We start from the raw sequence: 23,764 nt of genomic DNA on the forward strand, positions 1-23,764 counted from the left end.
GTATGCTTTTGAAATTTACAAACCATAGATATATCTAAATTTATCTCATTGTTATTGATTTAATTTAATGCAATTTAATTTAAACTTAATTGCATTATAGTCAGAGAATGTGGTCTGTATTGATTATTTCCCCAAGCATGTTAATGGCTTACAATTAATTTTTTAAAATACTCAATGTGAGCTTGAGGAGATTCAATATTCTCTACTTGGAGACAGCTTCTATTTTTATCCCATAAGTCCAGTATATTATTATTTTCCTAAAATCTTTAATATGTTTACTAACATTTTAAGTTTTCATTAAACTAATCAAGAGATTTTTGTTGAAATTTCATATGATCAGGGTGATGCAAGTTTTCCCTGTATTCTGTCAATTTTTATTTATATATTTTAATACTATTTGAGGCATGTAAGTTTAGAATGGTATACCTGGTAAGCTAAACTTTCTATAACTTTATAGCATCTTACTCTATCCATAAAATTGTCATTTATGTTAAAGTCTATTTTATCTCATCTATCTATCTATCTATCTATCTATCTATCTATCTATCTATCTATCTACACCAGCTTTTCGTTTGATAAATATTTCTCTACTGTATATATTTTTCTACCTTTGTGCTTTCAACCTTTTTATGTCTTTATGCTTCTGGAATCCTTTTATAACCTCTTATCACCTGGATTTTGTGTTTTAATCCATTCCTACAATTTCTCTTAATGGATGATCTTAATAATTTACATTTATTCTAATTATCAATCTATATGTATTTTTTTCCCTACCATGCAACTTGCTTTCTATTTCGTTCTAATTTTACATGCTCCATTTTTCTCTTGGCTTTTATTTGTTGAATTTTTGTGTGTTTGTTTCATTTATAGGTGTTGTTCTGTATTTTTTTTTTTATGCTATTTTATTCCATTTACTGTTTTGGACATTGTATACTCTCCTTATAAATTTCAATGGTTATTGTCTCATTTTTACCTTATACTTTTTACCTTATGCTTATACCCTTTACTTAAAAGGTTAAGTTTTACTTAAAAGGTTAATTTTATCAGTATTTTAAATTCCCTCCTGAAAAACGCACAGACTTAAAAGCCCACTCACTGGCTAGATAAATGCATTTATTGCTATCCAGAATTTTAGTTCTGTTGTTACATATCCTCATTATTTTATACATTCAATATTTGCTTAGATTCTCTTTCACTTTGGACCATGTCAGTGGAGCTCTGAGGAGTTTGTTTTATTCTCATTTACCTTTGCAGGCATTCTATTAGAAAGCTTTGCAAAGCATCGCTTATAGCCAAATGTAATCTCTCCAAAGCTACTCCATAAAATAACTGAAGACGGCTATTTTCAGTGATATGCTGGTAAATGTTTAACTATCAGCTTTCCAGAAAAAAAGTTCTTATTTGTAGTATTTGTTAATTTCGATGGTGAAAATTCTCCTACTATTAGCTATGTCAAGCTACCAATGGGATGTTAACCAGCTTGTAAAATTCCTGAACTTTTATCAGTCTGCTCTTATGAGCCGGTCTAAGGGCTAGACCTAGCACATCATTGGCTATTTTGTACCTCTTGAATCATCTTACTTGTGTAGGTTATCCCCAATTCCTTCAACCATTCCTTATGTGACATAGCTTCGAATGTTCTACAGTTTGTGTGGATCTCCACTTCAGAAAAATCTCCAATATGGGCTGCTTTACCTCGAGGGCTGAAGCCTAAAATGCTGTTCTGGGTCATTTAGCACCATCAGGGGTCCTATGAGCTTTATGAGTCTGACCAGACAGAAACTATTTTAGGGTGTGAATGCATATGACATACTCTCAGAAGCTGCTTTCTGGAGTTGCACTCTTCTAAAGTGAACAGAAATGGCTACTCACACCGTAATCAGAGAAATGGGCATAGCAATTGTGGCAGCAGTGTTTGGCACTGGTATTGGATACAGAAGGGAAAAACCCTTCTCTAATATAAAAGGGAATTAGATATAGAAAATGAGACTCTAACAGCTTACCAGGAGATTAGTGGTGATAAACCTGAATTGAATGCCTTATTTCTGAGGTTTCAGTCCTGAAAACTCATGTGGAATGCAGCTCTGTTTCTACCCCAGTGAATCTCCCACCTAACCGTCATCATTCTTTTGATCATGTCACCAGCTTCTGTTACCTTTTATGTATGTATGTATGTATGTATGTATGTATTTTCAATTATTGTATTTCACAAAGCAATTCTATTGCTTTTAAAAAAAGTTTCATTCGCCAGTTCTTCCTTGTATCAGAGGACATGGTGTGTTTGGTACCATCTTCAGGTTGCTCAGACTTCCCGTTAGATTCCCTAAAGAACTCTGCAAACATCAGGTGATGATCACGATTGTGATCGTTGTCTTAGGAATTCTCTTGGTAGTCTATTTTTAGGAATGCAAAGTCCCTTATAGATTTGTGATCTCATAAGTTAAAGTTCCTCCAATCTCCAGATGAGGTTGTAGCATGTGTTTGAACCCCTAGACTAGAGGACTAAGTGCAGTTTCTTTAGGCAGCTTTTATTCTATGGACTCTGATGGTCTCACACAACTGGGTACAGTTCTTCACTATGGAAGGTTTGTCACAGGTTAGAAATTTGAAATGGCTTATAAATCTAAAAAATTAATTTCCAAGCCAATTTTCTTTTCAGAGTAGTCATGTGAAGTTAGGGTCTGTGGGGTCAGTGGGAGAACATCTGTGTGTCTGCTAGCTGGGCAGAAAGCTGTCCTATTGATAGAGAAAGGAGCCACATAAAGAGTAAAATCCTACAAGCAGGACTGGAAAACCAGGTAAGGTGGGAACCATTATACTAGAGACTGCTGATAAAAAGAAATTCTATGTGAAGCCTATAAAATCATATTGTTTCTTCTCTTATGTGTTGAGTCAGTTAGATTTTTATACTTAACCTATAACCCCAAATCTTCATGTCTTAAAACAAACACCATAGGGGCAGCCGGATGGCACAGCTGGTTAGAGCACAAGCTCTTAGCAACACAGTTGCCAGTTCGATTCCCTCATGTGCTGATGAACTGCGCCCTCCACAACTGGATTAAAGACAAGCTGCCGCTGAGCTTCCAGAGGGGCGGCCAGATGGCTCAGTTGGTTAGAGCACGAGCTCTCAACAACAAGGTTGCTGGTTCGATTCCCACATGGGATGGTGGGCTGCGTCCCCTGCAACTAAAGATTGAAAATGGCAACTAGTCTTGGGGCTGAGATGCGCCCTCCACAACTAGATTGAAGGACAGTGACTTGACTTGGAGCTGATGGGTCCTGAAAAGACACACTGTGCCCCAACATTCCCCAATTAAAAAAAAAAAATTCAAAAAAGAATCCATCAATTGTTTTATTCATGATTCTGGGGGTTAGCCATTTGGCCTGGGTTCAGTTGAGTAGTTCTGAATTTGGCCCAGGTCACTCATGTGTCTGTGTTCAGCTGTTGGGTCAAGTGGGGTCTGGCTGGTCCGAGGTATTTTCAGATGGGTTGGCTTAGCTCTGTTCCACATGGTCACTCATCCCCCAGAAGGCTAGCTTGGTGGCATTCACATGGTGGTCTTCCAAGGGGCTCAGAATTGGCACACCATAACTTCTGTTGGAATATGTTGGTCCTGCCAAGGCCAGATCAGATTCAAGGGCTGGGGACACAGACTCCACCTCTCGATGACAGGAACACGAAAACACATGGCAAAGTGGTGTGCACACACAGGTGGAAATAATTGCAACCACTTTTGCCAACATTTACCATGAGTACCTAAGCATTTAGAAAGGATATCGTTGTCTATGCTAGGTAATTTTTGCTTTTTTTCTTATTGTTTTCCAAAGTATAAGTTAGGATGAATAATAGAAATACTAACAATGAAAACATTGAAGATTAATTTTCAGCCTTTTGTGGTTTGTTTAAATATTAACTACACATGTGGCTACTCCAAGAGAAAAAAATAATGTAGGCCAATCTTTTTAAAATTATGATGTTATAAAATGATGAGAGATATTTATTCTCCATTCAGAAATTCAACTTGGTAGGCTTATATTTATTTTTTTATAAACAAATTCTCTTTTCATATATTATCATGCTGTAATTTCAGTTACTTGTGTGAATCTAATGGAGCCTTGCTATAATATTATAGACCTCAATGTAGTATACTATGAGAATTATGGGAGGAATAAAAATTCCTTGTGATAAGACAAGAGCATAAAGATCTAGCTTGTGAAGTTTTAGTAAAACATGATAATCTTTAAATACTTTAAAATTTTTAAGTAACATCCTTGAATCCTCACTATTATCAGTATTATAATATTAATTATAATTTCTGTTATACTTATTTTTTACACATTGGGCTTTATTTATTGATGTTTTATTGTTGTATCATATAATTTGTAGTGAGAATTAGATGGGATTATGTAGACATAGTAGGGCATTACACATGAGCCTAGTACACCAGTTCCACAACCAGTCATATCTGTCCTGAGGGCCATGGCACACCTTTTGCATATTGAGAAAGGTCATTTACGCCATAATGTTAATGAACCCTTTTGGGTTGAGCAGTGTCTGATCTGCACAACTGCGCCTGGGGACCCTATACTGGCCCTGAGGATGGGCACCAGTAATGAATGCTTGATCTGCTGAGGGTAAGATTATTGGGTACTGGCAGTGGAAGCTGAGAAGAGACACTTGACAGAGAACTCAGGGTGTTGGGGGGATGGTCCAGAGGAGCATGTGCAGGACACCATGCAGCCAACTGTCTACATTACCTGTTCCCAAGGCCAGCAAAGGGAGGGGCAGCATGCTGGAGACCTGGGTAGGGTCATAGCTTTGTCACTACTGTGGGACCTCGGGAGCTTTTCAATCATCTGGAAGTCAGTTTCTCCTCTTCTAAAATGTGAGTGTAAACTCTTACAGGACTCTTGTGAACACAGCATGAGGTGCATGTGTGAAAGTGCTGAGAGAGAGCCTGGTGTGACTGTGGTATTCTTCTCACCGCTGCTGTGAAAGGGAAAAGTAAACTGCTCATCACTGGAAGAGCAAATCCTTCTAACGACAGTTTTCCAGTGTGTTTATATGGTGAACTGGTATGTGGACCCCTTTGGTTACATGGTTGTTTACATGGCATGCCATGGACCCTGCCTGAGCCAGTTACCACAGTGAAGCCATTGGCAACACGTACCTTCACTGACCCCCGTCTCCCCTTTTAGACCCTTTCCCTCATTCAGGTGTTAAGAAGTTCAAGGCTGGTCTGTTGTGGGCAGAGAGATGATGTACCCTCCCCGACTTGTCCTTGACTACTTTATGAAGTGTACGGTCAAACTTCTTTCTATCACCAAAATGTTACTACGAAGACTAACGATTGGTGATGGGCAGGTTGTTTTGTAAGCTTAATGGGTGTTTGAGTGCTGCTTTTGAGCAAACAAAAGTGAGTTTTGAAATTTTTGTCTTAGTTTAATTTCTCATAGAGAGACCCAGAAAGTCTCAAGCTGTTTAAAAACAAAATGGAGAGAATCCAGATCACATCTGAGTCACTGTAAATGATATTTTGGGTCAGTGTTTTGACCCCTAACGTTTCTAGGTCTCAGAGTAAGCAGGAGTTAAAAGGGGCACATTTGGTAATTGGGGTGCACGGGTAGGAAGGCCAGATGATGCATATGTTCAGCCTCCAAGCAGGGCTGGAGGGAAGAGGTGGTGGTGGCTGCATGTCGTCACTGGTGTGATCACAGGAAGTTTCCGAAAAATTCAAGACAAATGAATATTATCAGGAATGCTTGTTGTGATGCCAGTGTTAATATAAATCTGTACCGGTTACCGAAAAGTTCAGCCCTAGGAGTGGATGCGTACCAGGGTCTAGAAAACTGCCCCTTGCCTTGAGCAACTTCAACATTATTTATGACAACATGACTGCAGCATGTGACATTCTTTACTTCACAGGAGTAGAATCAAGAATTAAAGTATTGTATTACAGTTTATTACAAATGATGTACGCTGTAGTGCTGGAGGAAACACTTATTTTAAGCCAAGTCTCTGTAGCAGTGAACATAAAATAGATTTGGCAATTTTCTGGATTATCTGGTTTCTGTACCTACTTAGACCACTCCATAAAATCTCCAGTTAAAAAAAACAAACATATATATGTATATTAGTGGTGATAAACCTGATAAATATGTACCTATTCATATATATATATATATATATATATATATATATATATATATATATATGAAGTAGACACACATAATCAAAACATAACACATAATAGCATCTTGAAGTGGGGTCGCTGTTTATGAATGCATGAGTTTCAGTTGGTTGCCAGCAACACAGCACTGCAAGCTGAAAACTGAAAGCCTATTTTCTATTTTTATTCTTTGGAATGAAGAAAAGTAATGCCAACATGGCATTATTTATGAACATGGTAAAAGAAAAGAGAAGCAGTGAAATTCCACTGCTTTCAAAGAATAATTTATTTTGACTCCACATAGGACCTTGCGCCTTTGCCTTACCTTTGTCCACATTCCCTGTGGACACCTTGGGCAAGCCTGGTGCCAGTATGTAGGACAAGGGGAAGAGCTGGCAGCCCCTGCCCATCACTGTTCACTGGGCTTGGGACACAACTGGTTAATTGATCAGGAATGTATTGAAGGCCTGCTTTGTGTCTCGCACTCTGGAACACTAGGTGCTATGGGCAAAACCGAGGTACAAAATGGAGACTGTCCTCAAGGGATTTGCTGACGCACAGGACTGATGAGACCGAGGCATATAAAAATAGGGACCCATTTATAAGATACGGAGAGTTGTCTATTAAATTGTGCAGAATTCAGATTTAGACTAAGAAAACAGCTTCTATTTATTTTGGGCTAACTTTACACTAAACCCCAGGCTAAATACTTACATAATCTCTGATCCTTATACCAACCCTACAAGGCAGTTCTAATTATTCTGGTTTCATGGAGGGAAAAACTGAGGCTTACAGAGGTTAAATGAATTAGCCTGAGGTCACACAGCTGGTTAAGTGATCGGTCAGAATTGAAACACAAGTGTTCTGGCTCTAAAACCGGCACCCCTCTGTTTAGGTGCAGCACTGCCTTGGAAAGCGAGGACAGACGGGAGAAGGGACTGAGGAAGCAGCAGGCTGAAAGAAGCAGGTGGACTGGCGGATTGACACAGTGACTTCAGCTGGTCTGTGCTCAGCCACCTTTCCAGGGACAGGGGCCCCCTCCCTCTGTTGCCTTGGTGACTCTAGAAGGCGGTGGTCCCTCAGTTGTTTCTGCCCAATGATCTCGGTTAATCAGTACAACCTCACTGTGGACAAATAACTTACATTAATGTTGTTTTTGTTTTATTTTTCTGGATCTGAGTTGGTTGGAAATAGCTTAGCTTTAATGTCAGTATTTGAAGTAAGATTTTAAAAAGAAACCGTTGAATTTATCATGTAAACTAGGATCATTATAAGAGTAAAAGGGGGCTCTGTTGGTAACAATGCCAGCACTATCCTGGCCACTGCAGTCTTATGATCATCCTACCAATATGGGATCAAAGGGTACAGTTCACATGGAAACAAGATCTATATTATTCAGACAAGAACATCTTCAGGACAGGGAACAGCCACATGGAAATGAATTTCATCTACTGTTACAGCAAAGGTTATCTCCTATCTGATATTAGGGTGTGTATTTGGGTAGGTTAGTCCCTTAGCCGGAACCCACCCCATAATAAGCCAAGGCAGCTCTGGTTTCCCATGTCAGAGTGACTTTGTTATGTGGAAACCACTTGCTACCACAGTTAGTGAATTTGGACTTTTCTAATTTATAAGAATTAAGGAAATTCTTATTCTTGAAGATCTTTCAACATTTTTGCTTAACATTTATAAATTGAACTATGATAAGAAACGCTGGAGTTTCTCTTAACAGGTAATCCAACCCAAGGCATTGCAAGAATCTGGAAAATATCACATATTGCTGGTCTAAGCCTCCAAAAGAAGAGATGAGAAGATAGGGAGAGAAGAAAGAGGGAAGGGAGAGTGGGAGGACAGTCTAGATGTCTTGAAGCCAAAAAAATCTAGGAACGTCTTCCAATGTGACAGTGGACTTCTAACCCAGGCCACCCCTCTTTTCAATCCTTGACCTTCTTGTCATTTGTTCTCTTTGGTCTGACAAATGGATGTTGTTTCATGATGGCATCATTGATCAAACGACATATTGTCTTGTGTTATGTCTGGTGATAAAGAATCATAAAAACGCCTCTTGGATTAACTTGACAGTATCAGTTTAGATAGTAGCTTCCAGTTCTACATCTTTCTGGGGATGACAGAAAATTCCTTTGTCTAAAACATGTGTGTTTTTCATCACTAATGCCAAAAATAATGCTTGCTTTAAGACCAGGCTTCTCAATAATTTCTATCAAACTACCCTTAATGGCATTGAGGGGAGGTATATTTTCCAAAGAGATCCCCGATAAAGTCAACATTTCTTTGGGACCTCATTTTATAGCCCACGTAAAAAATATAGCCATGTTTAGTTTACTATCAAATTTCTCAAAATGTCTTTAGTAAGAATTATAAGCAAAAAAGATGTGACACATTTAATCTGTAGTTTCACATTACTTTTGAACACAAATGCCATATCAGCCTTATCAATACCTACCATTTTTTGAATGAGGGAATGAAAAATCCCCTATAGCAGCTGACAGCAGGGAGGAGTTCATTATTTTGGGGATCGCAGACCTAGAGTTTTGATTGTAAAAGTCGAACAAAAGCCTGGATATACTAATTTTATTTCAAAACTTCCTCCCTGCCAATACTTCAGTAGACCAGAAATACAATATGAGATAAACAAGTTACTCTGACGATGTTATTGCACACTATACTGACCTACAAGGAGCAGGGGGAGAGGAAACAAGGAGAGAAATATCACACTGTAATCTATGTACTGACCAAATCAAACCACTACTGACTCTTTTCTCCCAAATGGCTCCATCACCCCAAATGTTCATTGGTTTTTATCAGAAGGATAATTTACAATTAGGGATTTGTAAGATTAAATGGTCAGATTTAAGATTAAAATAAAGCCACAAGATTTTTTTTTTTTTCTTTTAATTTTTATTGAGAAAAGGAAACAGGACTTTATTGGGGAACAGTGTGTACTTCCAGGAATTTTTTTCCCAGTCAAGTTGTCCTTTCAATCTTAGCCATCCGGGAGGCAGCTCAGCTCAAGGTGCTGTGTTCAATCTTAGTTGCAGGGGGCGGAGCCCACCATCCCTTGCGGGGAATTGAATTGGCAACCTTGTGTTTGAGAGCCCACTGGCCCATGTAGGAATCGAACCAGCAGCCTTCGGAGTCAAGAGCAAGGAGCTCTAACCACCTGAGCCACCGGGCCAGCCAAGCCACAAGATTTTATGTGAAGACTCTTAACTCTGACTTTGCCCTTCTCTCTTTGTTGAAGGAGACATGTTTTTCCTTCTCTGAGATAAGGACAGATGTAGACTTAAAAATAGATATAATTTCAACCTGTTTTGATTTTTTGATAAGAACACTATTAACCTCAGGATAAATCTGTCGACATAAGATAGTCCTTCCTTATACATTACTCTTAGCATCCTAAAAACAACAACATAGAAAATAACAAATAGAAAGCAAAATAGAAAGCAAAAAAATAAATGACTACCCTAAAATAAAAACAAAACACAATAGAACTTAAGATGTTGATAATATTACAGGGGGGAAAAAAAGCAAATTTGCTTTTAGAAAACATTTTTCCATTGGCTTTACATTTTAAGTAAATGTGTTGATGTAGATAATCAAGTTTATCTTTCACAGTAGAATCCTTCTAACATTTATTTAGTCGCTGGAATCCAATCTTGTCTCATGATAGACTTTTGATACCAAGAATGAATACCATTCCAACATCTGCTCTAAGAATGAACACAGATGCCATATCATCTCTATCAATGCCCTTCATTCATTGCCCAGACCTCTAGCATCTGTGCTCCTATGTCTTAGGCTCTGTGGTTGATGCTAATAGTTGAAAATGGAGAGACACACTCTTGTCTTCTGATATCACAGTCTAGAGTAGAGACAGACAGTTAAGGCGTACCAGACTGTGTTAGGTCAACTTGGCCCAACCTGAAAACTGTATTTTCCAGGAAAACCTTCCTTGACTGGTTTTCTGAAAGAAGAACCTGCATGCGATTTGGCAGACAGAAACAAAGCAGAGTTCATTGCTATCAGAGTGTCTTCATTGTCAACTATGATGACGGACAGATGCAGAGGTACCTGGTAGGCTCCAGCTTGTTCTCTCCTCCACTTTACATCCAGCTTGTCTTTAAACAGTGGCTCCAGGCCAACCACCAGATGCTTGGCTGGGCACCCAAGGCTGCAGCTGTGCAGAGGCAATTTCTTTCCTAGAGGGGCCAGTTTCCAGGGACTTCTCCATCACCTCTCTCTATGTGGTCCCCCTTTGGTGGCTTCTTAGAATTTTCTTTCAGCTCCCACTGGTCCACCTATACCTTTGCTGCAAGGAGCCTCACTAGTCACTGTTTTTCTGACCCTATAACTTCCCGTTTCATATCATCTCTTCCCCAAATTAGAGCAAAACAAGGAGCTGGGTTTGTGTAAAGTCTAACTCCTACAATAAATCCGTAATACTTACAGTGATCTGTTTTCCTCTCTGAATCCTATTCAGACCACTACAAGAGGATGTTATAATGAAGACAAGGAGTGGTCACAAAGAAAGATCAGAAAGTAATGGCATCTCACCCAGATTAGGTGGTGCCGTGGGCATGCTCAGGAAAGGTTACCCAAGTAGGGCTGGCCTGGCAAAACAAAGTCATGTATTCCAGAGAGATGGCCTGAATATTTTGGAGCTGCAAATAATTCTGTATGACCAGATCATAAGGTACCTGTTGGGAGGAGTAGTGGGAGGTTAGGCAGGAGCCAGGTCATGAAACAATTTTATGCCTGGCCAAGGAGGTTGTGTTTTATGGACAATGAGGAATCTTGGAGGGTGTTTAAGTAAAGAAAGGATTGAAGTTTACTTTGGAAAATTTCCCTGTCAGTTATATAGAAGCTGAATTAAAGAGAAGCAAGATTGAAGGCAAGAGGACCAAGAAGGAAACTGTGGCATCAGTCCAAATTAAAACAAAAATGCAAGCAAAACAATGTGTGCATCACTAATGCAGAAGAAGAGGGACAGGAAAGAAATGGGGAAAGATCACCCTGTAATGAACTGAAAGAAGAAATTTGTGAAAGAAGCTGAGAGGAAGGGGTCAGAGAGGTTGTAGGAGAAAAGAGTGAGAGCAAACGAAGGAGAGAACATTAAAAGAGAGAAGTGGTCAACAGTGTAAAGACATCAGGACAGAAAATAGCCTATTCTTTGTGTCCATATAGATGAAATAGTTCAGGTGCTGTTGTTTGTTTTATTATTGTTTTACTAGCCTTCTGGACACAGAAACTCTTGAGAAAATTGTATTGTGTATATATTGAACTGCGGCAGTCAGGGGAACCATACAGTCTGAGCCCCAGCGATCAGCTAGTTTCCCTCATTCACAGACACCACCTCATTCAAACGTGAGAGAGTCTGTGGATCAAGGTCTCGGAAGCCATCTTTCTCAACCCTGCCTCAAGAGAAGTCAGTTCTGACTTTTATAAGTGGGAGGCCATTTCAAACCTTTCAATAACTTGTCAATACTTGAGTGATGATGAGAGAGAGGTGGGAAGAGAAATGGCTTTTCCTCAATCTGACGCATGCTTGGTTTTCCCTCTTCAATCAGAAATCATGTTTTTCGATTTCTCTGAGTGAACTGTCATCTTTCTTCATGAGACATACTGTGTGGAGTGATTCTCCATCAATCACTGCTGTAGGAATCCTGGCTGCTGCCACCAGCCCAGGGGACCCGAGGAGGAAGTTAAAGCTGTGTTGGTGGGAAAGACCACAGAGGCTGAAACCCAGAGCACAATCTTCTTCTTGCTTATTAGTAGGTGAAGTCAATTATATGACATGCTCTCTGCTACTTTTTGGCATTCAGTTCACAGAGATTCGTTTTTTTTCATTTGCATTCTTTTGATGTTTTAACAAATGTTAATTTGTTTTTGTTTGTTGTTTGTTTGTTTTGTTAAATGTATTATTTTATAAAGATTTGGATAAACCACAGTTCCTATGCAATCCCTGTCTCCCTGGGGCTCGTGACTGACTGGCTTCTGCTGTCATTGCCCTTTGCTCTATGTTAGCTAGTGGCTTGTTACACAGGAGGGACATTCTGAGGCACCAAACGCTTTCTCCTTATACGGACAGACTACAAACCTGGACATGACGACACAGACTTCAACCTTCTACTGTTAAAAGGCAATCCTCGGGCTGGCCCAGTGGCTTAGGGAGTTGGAGCTCCATGCTCCTAACTCCGAAGGCTGCCGGCTCGATTCCCACATGGGTTGGTGGTCTCTCGACCACAGGGTTGCTGGTTCAGCTCCTCAGGTCCCACAAGAGATGGTGGGTGGTGCCCCCGGCAACTAAGATTGAACACGGCACCTTGAGCTGAGCTGCCGCTGAGCTCCTGGATGGCTCAGTTGGCTGGAGCTTGGGCTCAAAACCACAAGGTTGCCAGTTTGATTCCTCGAGTCCCGCAAGGGATGGTGGGCTGCGCCCCCTGTGACTAGCAACAGCAGCTGGACCTGGAGCTGAGCTGCACCCTCCACAACTAAGACTGAAAGGACAACGACTTGGAAAAAAAAAAAAGGCAATACTTTCGCCTGCCCACCATCCCCTCATCCTCACAACACAGAAAGACAAATGACCGCTCACTAGATTTTAAGAGCTTTGAAGGCAGAGGCCATGCTTTGTTTGCCTTTGTAGCTCTGATTCCAAGAAGTATGTCTGGCACATCTAAATGATAAATCCACTTCTTTTGCTCCTGAAATGGGTACAAAATGGTTATGCTTCATGACCCAAATTTTAGGAGAGCCAGTCTTTCTCCTAAGTTTCACTGTCAACCGGGTCCCTGGTTGTTTACGTGTTCCTCAAACTAATCTTGGTAGTTACTTTGTCCCCCAACTCAGCTCCAAATCATTGCTGTCCCCAAATGCCACTTTATCATGTTGTCTTATGATTTACTTTCCAGCCTTCTGGTTCTTCCTTTATTAAGATGGTACCATCTCCTCCATTAGGTCTTCAGAAGCACTGCTAAGGCCAGGCTCATTCACAGATTATTGCTGGTGGACAATCTGTAAGGACAGCCCTGAGTTTAATACGCACTGTCACATGCAGTGGTCACTCCTGTGACCCACAGGCACTAATCCCTGAGCCTGGAGAGGGTTTTATCACCTCTCCAATACAAACACCCATTTGTTTTAGGGGAACTCTAGAAAAGGCAGTTGAAATAGTTAACAATATATTTCCCTAAGTTTGAGATATTCTAATTTAAGTAATGCCATTTAAGGGACATTAATTATTAATCCTAGTTTAGAACATTTATCTAAATCTTTAAGGGCCCAGCTTAGCTTACAATGAACGGATCCAATTTTCCCAACTAAAAACATGCAAACTTTAGCCTACACCATCTGCATTCACATTTGTGGGGAAATCAGTTCTCCCTGAAAACTGTTGATTTCTCCCAAACCAAGAAAGTCTATTTCTAAAGAAACTAGCAATTCCCAAATAGCAGTTTTCCCATTAAAATAAAATGAAAACATTTAAAGTTTGTCTTCATTGGTATCCCATTATAGAAGTATTTGTTGAATTAATAGATTTTAGTGTCCTGTGATTAAAAAAAAAACACTATTAATAATTGCTTCTCAAACCAATGGCAAATAGAGCAAATGGCAATGGCCAGAGAAGTTAATCTAAAATTTTGCATCATCATCAGTATTGTTGTTACTATTTGTAAAATAAGGCGTTCCAGTTTATATGCACAATGGCTCTTGAATTCTCCCACTGTGCTTGTCACCTTCCTCCTACTCCAGTCATAGTAATAACGTGGGAATCAATCCCCGGCTGCTACTAAGTGGGTAGATCTGTTACTCTCATGAGACAGTGTGTTTTAATGAGAACAACATGAACCAGAAGGCTGGGAATCATGGGTTCACATTCTGGATCTGTAATTACTTCGCTCAGTGATGCTGGACAGGTCAATTTTTTGTGCTACAATTTCCTCATCTATTTAAAGAGGGAGAGGAAGCTTGTCTCCGTATAAGGTAAAGAAAACAAGTCAGTGTAGGACTCAGTGCCATTACTTTCCTTACTGATGTACCTCTCCTGGGTAAATGTGTGTGCTAGGAAACAGGAGTTTCTATGTCTGTAGGCGGAGCATATAGAAACTGGAATGTGGGGCTGTATTTAGGGTCCAGTAGAAAGGGCCTGAGCAGGGAGCCTTTGCCTGTATTCGAGAGGTGACTCTAGGATCAAGCTTTTTTAGTAGCAGAGAATCCTTGAAAGAGCCGTGCCATTCCCTACACACTGGATCTGGGAAATCAGCAGCCATGGGTCATGTTTCTCAAACTAGAACCCATGGGCAAATTTTCAACAGTCCAAATGTCTCCTAAAAGAATTTTTAAGTTTGCGTTTTATTTCAGTTGTAATCTGATAAATTAACAGGCATATTCTGAATCATTTTAAGATTACTCATTCCTAGAATTGCCACACAATTTCTATGAGGACATTTGCATTCGTTTTTATAAATTTTATTTTTACTGAAGGAAGGTCCAATGACTTCAGGGAGTGATGCACTAATAAAAGTATCAGAGGAAGAAATGTAACGGGAAAGCTGAGCTCTCAGAGGGCACAAGGCCCCATGGCCTGTAGTCACATTGAATTCAAAACAATGTGGACCTGGGCAGGCACTCCCAAACTGCACAGTCGCCCTCTACAGGACCCACCCTTGAACAAGGCAAACTTTCACTGCTCATTCACTGTAAGCATGGCCAGACACATGAAATGAGACCTGCTTCTGGCAATCAGGGCTATTTAATGAAAATTTTAATAATGCTGCAATCATAGTCTTCTTTTCAAGTAAACAAGACAGCATTACAGAGTTATCAAATGACACTTAATTAAAATTGACACTTGAAGATTGTTTGTTAGCAGCGTTCTGGAAACATGTGAGGTCTATTTATTGTGAACCACCAAGCAAAGCCTTGAAATAATTAATAACCTACTTATGCTAACAGGCATTATCTGAATTACTGAAGCCAAAATACATGCAAAAAAATTTACTAAGTACAGAACCTGACCCAAGGCTCATCTTTCTCCTATTAAAACCCACACAGACGATCTAGTTTCAGCAGAACGACACTCTTCATCACACTGAATAAATGTTTTTAAGGCTAATTTTTTTGGTCTTCTAGTATAGTTATTAAATTTTATATATGTTTTTAATATATGCTTGGTTTTGGTTTCATGATTTTAGGAGTTTATAGCTAGTTTTATATTTGTTCCCACTTTAATAAAATTGTAATAAAAGTAAAAAGTCAATACTGGCAGTGAGGTGCACAAGATTTCCTTTTTTTTTTCCCCCCTTTAAAAATTTGTGCATCATTCAAATTTGGGAGACAGTGTTAGAATTTAGAACATAGAGTTTGAAATCAGAGAGACCTGGGTTCAAATCTTAGTGCTGGCACTTAAAAACTGTAATCTTGAGCATGTTATTTAACTGAATTGTGCTTCATGTTCCTGTCTTGCTAAAAGGGCTATCATAATAATAATGTCATCATGGGGTTGTTGTGAGGAATAAATGAAATAAGGGCTTCTCAGTATGTGGTCTCTGGTACATAGTAAGTGCTTAGTAATAGTTAGCTATTATCATCATCATGATCACATTCATCATCATTTTTTTTTCCTACTTGTCTACAGGACTCAAGAGATGGTAGAGCCTGTCAAGGCGATAAGAGTTGCTGTAGGAGCAGGTCCTGGGAGCCATTACTGTCACCAGGAGTGACATCTTTTAAGGACTTCTGGGCTGGAACAGCCCAAGGAAGCCTCAGAGGGAGTAGCTTCACCAAAGGAGTAGCCAGGTACTACCACTATCTCTGGAAGCAGCCAAGGATGTCAGTCTGGTGACACCTCATTGCCTGGAGGTCCTATCCCTCTCTATCCACCCTACGGCATGGGTCCCTTTTGAGGAAGAAAGCCATGGTTCAGTTCCTGTTGTCTCTCTGTTGCTTCCAGAACCTTCTTGACTTGCTCGGCAAGACTGCTTGTCCTGTGCTTTCATAGTCACCCCTTACCTCTAGCACTGCATCTAGTTTTTCTGGCTGTGGCTCTTGATTTTGCTCAGATTTTGTCTGTTGTGGCTGTTCAAGGGACATTTCAGCCTCACCTGTTGTGTTGCCTAGGACCTATGTGGCTGTCATTCCCTGTGGGTGCCCTGAGCTCACAATAAAGAAAACCAGAGACTTCCTGTAGTAAAGAGCATGAATTATTCACTATATATAGCATCAAGTTTCAAAGTAAACTTTTAAAAAAGTAAAACTGCCTCAACCACCCTTCATTTTCATTAATTCCCTCTGCCTTCATTTTCATTAATTGGACAGCATCTTTAGACTCATTGCCCACCTTCCTTCCTGGACATCTTGTTGTTGATTTGGTTTCCCTTACAACCGCTCCCACCTCAGTAACAGGAGCTCATCCTGTCTTGCTTCAGGCATGTCCCACCCAAGGGTGTGGTTTACACAATAGTCAAATTTCATGTAAATGTCATCATTTACATTGGGAAGACTGTCATGACCGCAAGTGGAAGGATATCATCTCTCTCATGCAGTGTCTGCCCAGCTGTAAATTCTACTGCCAGATGTTAACCATCAATCTACCTGCATCCCTCTAGATTTTATAAAGATTAGGAAGCACCTCAGTTTAGGTTTTCATTCCAGCACTGCCACTTCAATTCAAAATATATGACCTCAGTGTAACTTTTTGAGCCTCAGTTTTCCTCATCTGCAAAATAGCATCATGGTGAGAATGACAGACTTGATGCAGACCCAACACTTAGACTAGAGAAAGCCTGAATTAGTGGTATCAATAATATACTTATTCTATGGCAGTTGTTTTCTTTATGGTCCATGGTCTAGGTTAAATTACCTTTGTGGCTTGCATTGCATTTCTATTGGATAGTACTGCTTTAGGGTATAATTAGGGTATTCTTAGGAGTGAAACTTCTGAGTCATAGGGTTTATATTCACTGGCTTTACAAGATAATGTCAATTGTACTTCCAATTGGTTGCCTTCATTTGAATTTCCATCATTAGTATATAGTCCTCATTGCTTCACATTCTTGTCATAATTGGTATCATCAGATTTAAAATATTTGTCATATTGGTGATTGTAAATCACATTTCATTGTCTTGTTTTTCAATCCTCTGATTACTATTTAGGGTGGATATTTTCCCCACATATTTGTTAGTCATGTGTTTTTCTTCTTTTGGGAAATGCTTTTATATATCTTTCGAAGGTTTTTATATGGGGTTTTTTTTTCATTTTCTTGTTGATTTTTTGAAGGTGTGTAAAAATATAATCTTTGTTCTAATCTTTCTCATAGTTTATGGCTTGTATTTTCATTTTTTTCCCCACAATCTTTTGATAAATAAAAGTTGTCAATGTTAATACAGTCATTAAAATTTTGTAATCTACTAAGATATTTTCCTTTTATGGTCAGCCCTTGTTTCTCTATCCTGGTCACAGAGATAGATTTTAAAGTTTTGCTTTTTACATTTGTGCTCCATCCATTAGGAATTGATTTGTATGTGTTGGGAACTTGGAGATAGAGTTTCAATTTTTCCATATGGATAATCAATTTTTCTGGCATCATTTACTAAAACAAAGTCTCTCATTTCCCCACATCTATTAGTATACCAAATTACATATATGTGAGACTTCGTTTCTGGGTTCTCTCTTTTGTTCTGTTATATTTGTCTATAATTAAGCTAATTCTCATTATTTTGTTTATGACAGCTTTATGACAAATCTTTTTCCCTGGCAGAGCAAGACCTCCCTTTCTTAAGAGTGTTGGTTCCAGTCGGCCTTTGGTCTTTCATATATATTTTAGAATCAGTTTGTTGAATTTCTTTCAAAAACTTCTTGGGATTTTGATGAAATTGCATTCAAATTATAGGTCAATTTAGGGATAATTTTTATTTGTTCATGGTATTTAGTCTTCCAATCTAATATCATTGTATATCACTGACCTCAAAGATCATTTGTTTAGTTCTTTAATGTACTTATGTCATTTTATAATTTTCTGAAGAAAGAATTTGTACATCATTTGTTAATTGTATCCTTAGGTAAAATACATATATTACGTTACTGCTGTTAATATACAAAGTATCTTTTTAAAATTGCAGTTTTAACTGTTTTTGCAATTAATTCAATATCAATTCCTAAGTATATTTCAAAACTCTTATAAATGCTAACTTTTTGTCTGTAGACTATATTTTGGTTTGGTAGATAATTACATAATTCTTGAATAATGACATTTTGTATCTTCCAGCCAATCTTTCCACAGTTTACATTTTATTCTTACTTACTAAGATCATTACAACCATCAATATAATGCTTAATAGAATATGTTGAACAGTGAGCACCCTTGCCTTATTTTTGATTTTTAAAAGTCACTTACATTATTTGAATATCCAGTGGACCACGGCTGTAGATTTTTGGTGAACACTCAATCAGGGTAAGGGATAGTCAGGTTTTTACTAGTTTGTTGGAAACTTTTATTATAAATAGATGTTGAATTTTATTAAATGCTTTTCTGCATCCTTAATATGATCACTTGACTTTCTTCTTTTAATGTTAATATAGTAAATACCCTAATAGATTTCCTATTGCCATATTAGTCTTGCATCTTTGTGCTAAATCCAACTTGATCAGGATATGATTTCATTTTCAAATACAGCTAAATGTAATGTGCTGTTACTCTGTTTAAGATTTTTACATCTATACCCAGTCTTTCTGCTTAAGCTATCAACTGCATTTGATGCATTTGGCTACTCTGATTCTCTTCCTGCACAACTGATCTCTCCTCAGTCAACATTGTTAGTTCCTCCTTAGTTTCCTAACTCTAATTGTGGGTTGACTCCCAAACTCAATCCTTGGGCCTCTTCCCTTTTCTATCTATATGCACTCCTTTGGTGACTTTATCCAGTCTTATGGCTTAAAAAATCATCCGTATGCTGATGACTGTCACATGCATATCTTTAGCCTATACCTCTCCTCTGAACTCTTATATGATATCTCTCCTGGATGTCTAATTGCCAACTAAAGGTTGATATATCTATGACCAAGTTTCTACTCCTCCCACAACTCTCCCCTTTTAGAAAATGGCAATTCCATTCTTCCAGTTGTTCAGACCAAAAAACCTTGGAGTCTTGCTTGATTCTAACACCTTCATCCAATCTGTCAGGGCATCCCCTAGACCCTACTTTAAAATAAGTCCAGCATCTGGCCATTCTTCATCACGTTTATGACTACCACCGAGTTCTAAGTTCTATAGTTTTTCACTTAGTTATTGTAGTAGCCCCTACCTTGTCTACTTGTATCTGTTTTGCCCCTTTAGTCTATTCACAACGTAAGAGTCAGAGTGATATTATTAAAATACAAGTCCAATCAAATCCTATTCCAATATTGTCCTTTCTCACTCGTAGCAAAACACACATCCCTTAAAATAGCTATGAAGCCCCACCTGATCTGGTATCCCTTACCTCTCTAACCTTAGCTCCTACTGTGTCTACTGCTTTCCCTCAGGTTTCTTCTGCCAGGGGCTCCAGCCACACTGGTCCACCTTACTGGAACAATGCAGCCATACATCAACCTCAGGCCTTTTTCTTTTCCTCTTCCATCTGCCTGGAATGCTTTCCCTCTAGATACCACATTGTTCCCTCCCTCACTTCCTTCTTTGGTCTTTATCAAATGCTTCTTTCTCTGTGAGGTTTCCCATGGTCTACCTACCTAAAATTGATACTCTGACCTCCTCTACTCTCTTGCCTCATTTCCAGTTTTATTTTTTTCTCCTTATTCTCATTTTCTAATATGCTCTATTCTTGATTTACTTATTCAATGTCTGTCTTCTTCCAGAGAATATAAGTTCCATGAGGTGGTGATTTCTGTTAACATTTATACATATTCCACCAGTGCTTGAAAACAAAGTGTTAGGTGCAACGTTCTTTATGCAGTCATTATTGAAGCTTGTTAATAGTGGTATTTGAATCTTTGTGCTTACTGATTTTCGGCCTGCTTCAGCTGTAAATCACTAAGAGAGGATTTAATACCTCCCTCAGATTGGAAGAATTGTCATTTTTCTTCATAGTTCTTTCAGTTTTTGTTCTACATTTTTCGAGGTATATTAGGACAATACAAATTTAGAAGTATTACATCACCCAGGAAAACTGAAACTTTTTTCACTGTGGTATGATCTTCTTGAACTCTGGCTTTATATGTATTTGTCTCTATATATACAGAGGGTTCCAAAAAAATGTATACACATTTTAAGAAAGGAAAAAACTGTATTAAAATTGAAATACTCAATATATACCAATAACAAAAGATGAATACAAGACACATTTGACTTCTGTAATTACAAGAGGTGCTCAAAGTGGTTACCATCACCATAATTTTAATCGTTTTTCCTTTCTTAAAATGTGTATACATTATTTTGGTACCCTCTTTATGTGTTTATATAGACACATATTTATATATTTACATATATGTGTATACACACATATTTATTTTGTGTGTGTGTGTGTATGTGTGTGTGTGTGTGTGTGTGTGTGTGTGTGTGGTTAAGCCTATTTTGACTGGTATGATACAGATATATCAGATAACAGATATCTTTGGCTAATATTTGCCTAGTATGTTTATTTCATTTCTTTATCCTCAATATTTGTCTGTCTTTATGTCTGAGGCTTGTTTCACTTAAAGGGCACATATTGTTTGATTTTTTGTAATCCAGTCTGACAGTTTCTGCCATTTACCCATAGAGTTCAGTCCATTATCATTTACTGTAATTCCTGAAATATGTTTTATTTTTATCATCTTATTTTTAAGCTTTCTATTTGCCCACTCTTTCCATGTCTCAGCTTTTCCTCCTTTCTTGGTTTCCTTTGGATTATTTTCTCCCTCATTCCATATCTACCCCTCCTCATACCTATTTGGAAGATATTTAGGTTATTTTTGTTTTTCATTTTTGAAATTTTTACATCCACACTTTATGTGGTTATAGTTAAATTCAATTGAGTTGTAGTCTCCTTCAAAGATATAAAAGCCGTAGAGTAATTTTCTATTTATCCTAAGGTAAATTTACAGAAAGAACACATGGAATGTATAGACTGGTTGATGGATAAGAGGGGTAACAAAATTCCTGAGCTCACCCCTCCTCTCTCCATCACTCTTATATTTTTATCCATAGAATTTATCATCATCTGACTTTGCTTGCTTATTGCTTGCTTTTCTATACTAACATGGAGATTTCACAAGAACAATAATTTTTTACTTTGTTCACTTTTGTATACCCAGTGGATCAAATAGTTGCTGCTCCTAGTAAGTGGTCACCCAATATTGTTAAATGGATGAATGTTTCAGTTGCAAACACACACTCCAAACTTGCATGGTATTCTTGCTTAGCTTTTTTAATATCCTTATTTGTTTTTAACCTCACTAATTACTTTCATTATTTTTAAAAAGTTTATATTATTATTATTGATTATTTTTGTAATTTGGAACAAGAATTGTTTGTTTAGTTTAAATCATATATCTAGCAGTTTCTTGACTCACTTTTCATCCTTAGGGTCATTTTTCTTTTTTCTCGAATAATATCCTTTTTGAGCTTTAGTGGAGGTCTGTAGTGGCAGTATTCAACATTCTGGCTTACCCCTCCCACCACTATCAAAAAGTTAGATGTCAATCTAAATATTGATCTTTGTACACAGTCTATCTTTTTTGTGTTGTTGCACTTAAGACCCTCTCTTTATCTTTGGCACAATTTGCACTATAACTAAGAATGGATTTTGTCGTGTAACTTTTCTTGGGGTTTAATGACTTCCTAGATCTAAGAGTTCATGTCTTTCAGGGAGTCTGAGAAACTCTAGGGCCTTATCTCCCTGAATATTATCCACTCCTCATTTTTCCTTTTATTTCCTTCCACCACATTAATAGATGTATGGTGTTTCATTCCACATGTTCTTAAACTCTGTTTTCTATTTTTCAGTTTCTATCTCTCTTTGGTTCATTCTGTTCACTTTTGTCTTATCTACCTTCCAGTCTGTAAATGTCTATTCTAATGTTTAAGCCTTCAATTGCATTTTTTAATTTTATTTCATGGATCGTATTTTTCAATTCTAAGTTATATCTGAATTTTATCAAACCAGTTTGTTCATTTTTTATCATCTGTTATTTCCTCTTTTATTTCATAAATGCAAAGCTTTGTGTGTCCAAGTTCCACTTTCTGTAAGGAGTATAAGTGGCCCATGCTGAGATGTATTTCTCCTGAGAGATGTGCCTTTGATTTTTCAGGCATCCAAGGGTACTCTACAGAACCAGGTTTCCTTTAAATTTCTCAGGTTATGGTTTCTTCAATTGAAAAGAAACACACACACACACACACACACACACACACACATAATATTTAGACCCAAACTCAGGTCGATCTCAGAGCAAAAGGCAGGGCACATCCTTATGTTTTGCCTGCCGTGGGTGAGCTTTTTTTTTTCCCTCTGATTCACCACCCTGCTTTGTGCAGAGTGATCAAAAGTCTGGTGTCCTGCTCTGTGCATGCACAGGCTTAGTTAACTTTCCCCCTCATTTGCTGATACTCCAGCCCAAATGGATCCCTAGACATGTCTTGGGTATGCAGTAGCTACAGTGCTAGCTTACCATCCCACACTCGCATTCCCATTTCTTCTGAACTTAGAGGAATACATTGACTTTATTCTAGGTTTATTAATTAATTCATAAATGTCCTTTAAACATATTTTGGCTAACGTTTTTAGATTGTTGTAACCAGTGTGTTGTAGGATTTCTGATCTGTTATATTGATGGAAACCAAATTGTGGAACAGTTCTTTCTTTTTCTTTCCTTCCTTCCTTCCTTCCTTCCTTCCTTCCTTCCTTCCTTCCTTCTTTCTTTCGTTCATTTGTGTTTTTTTAAACTTCTTTTTGTATTAATTTCAGGTGTACAAAACAACATAATGATTAGACATTTATATCCCTCACAAAGTGAAAACCCCCCTAAACCTACTACCCCCCTGACATCATACATAGCTATTACAATGCCATTGACTATATTCCCTATGGAACAGTCTTTCTTGATAGTCTTTCCTGGAAACTTATTACCACTCCCTGAGGCAGGAGAAGAGTGGGGTAAATAGTGCTGTGCTCTGTGATCATGAGATCATGGAGACCAGACCAGATTGTTTGGCATCTTGCCTCAGTTCTGATATTTGTCTCTTCTGTACCTTCAATCACTGTTCTGTTTACTTCCACAGATCCCAAGAAATCTCAGCTCCTATACACTGCACCCCTCTGTGACCCAGCATGGGGTATGATCTAGTATCTGGAGTTAAGCAATGACCCTAACAATTCTTGTTGATTTAAAAGCTTACTATATTTTAATGTTACAGCAGCCAGTACTATGGGAGACCAGTAGAGATAGTTATTTTCTCTCCCCAGGTCAGAAGCTATGTTATTTACTTTTTTGCAACTCACCTGTATGTGGCTGAGTCCCTGCTTTATTCAGAATCCAGCCTGCAAGGAGTGTACCATGAGCATCTAAAGGTTGTTGCAAAATTCATATTTTATTGCTT

Source organism: Rhinolophus sinicus, linkage group LG05 (assembly GCF_036562045.2).
Source record: "Rhinolophus sinicus isolate RSC01 linkage group LG05, ASM3656204v1, whole genome shotgun sequence".
Classification (NCBI taxonomy): domain Eukaryota; kingdom Metazoa; phylum Chordata; class Mammalia; order Chiroptera; family Rhinolophidae; genus Rhinolophus; species Rhinolophus sinicus.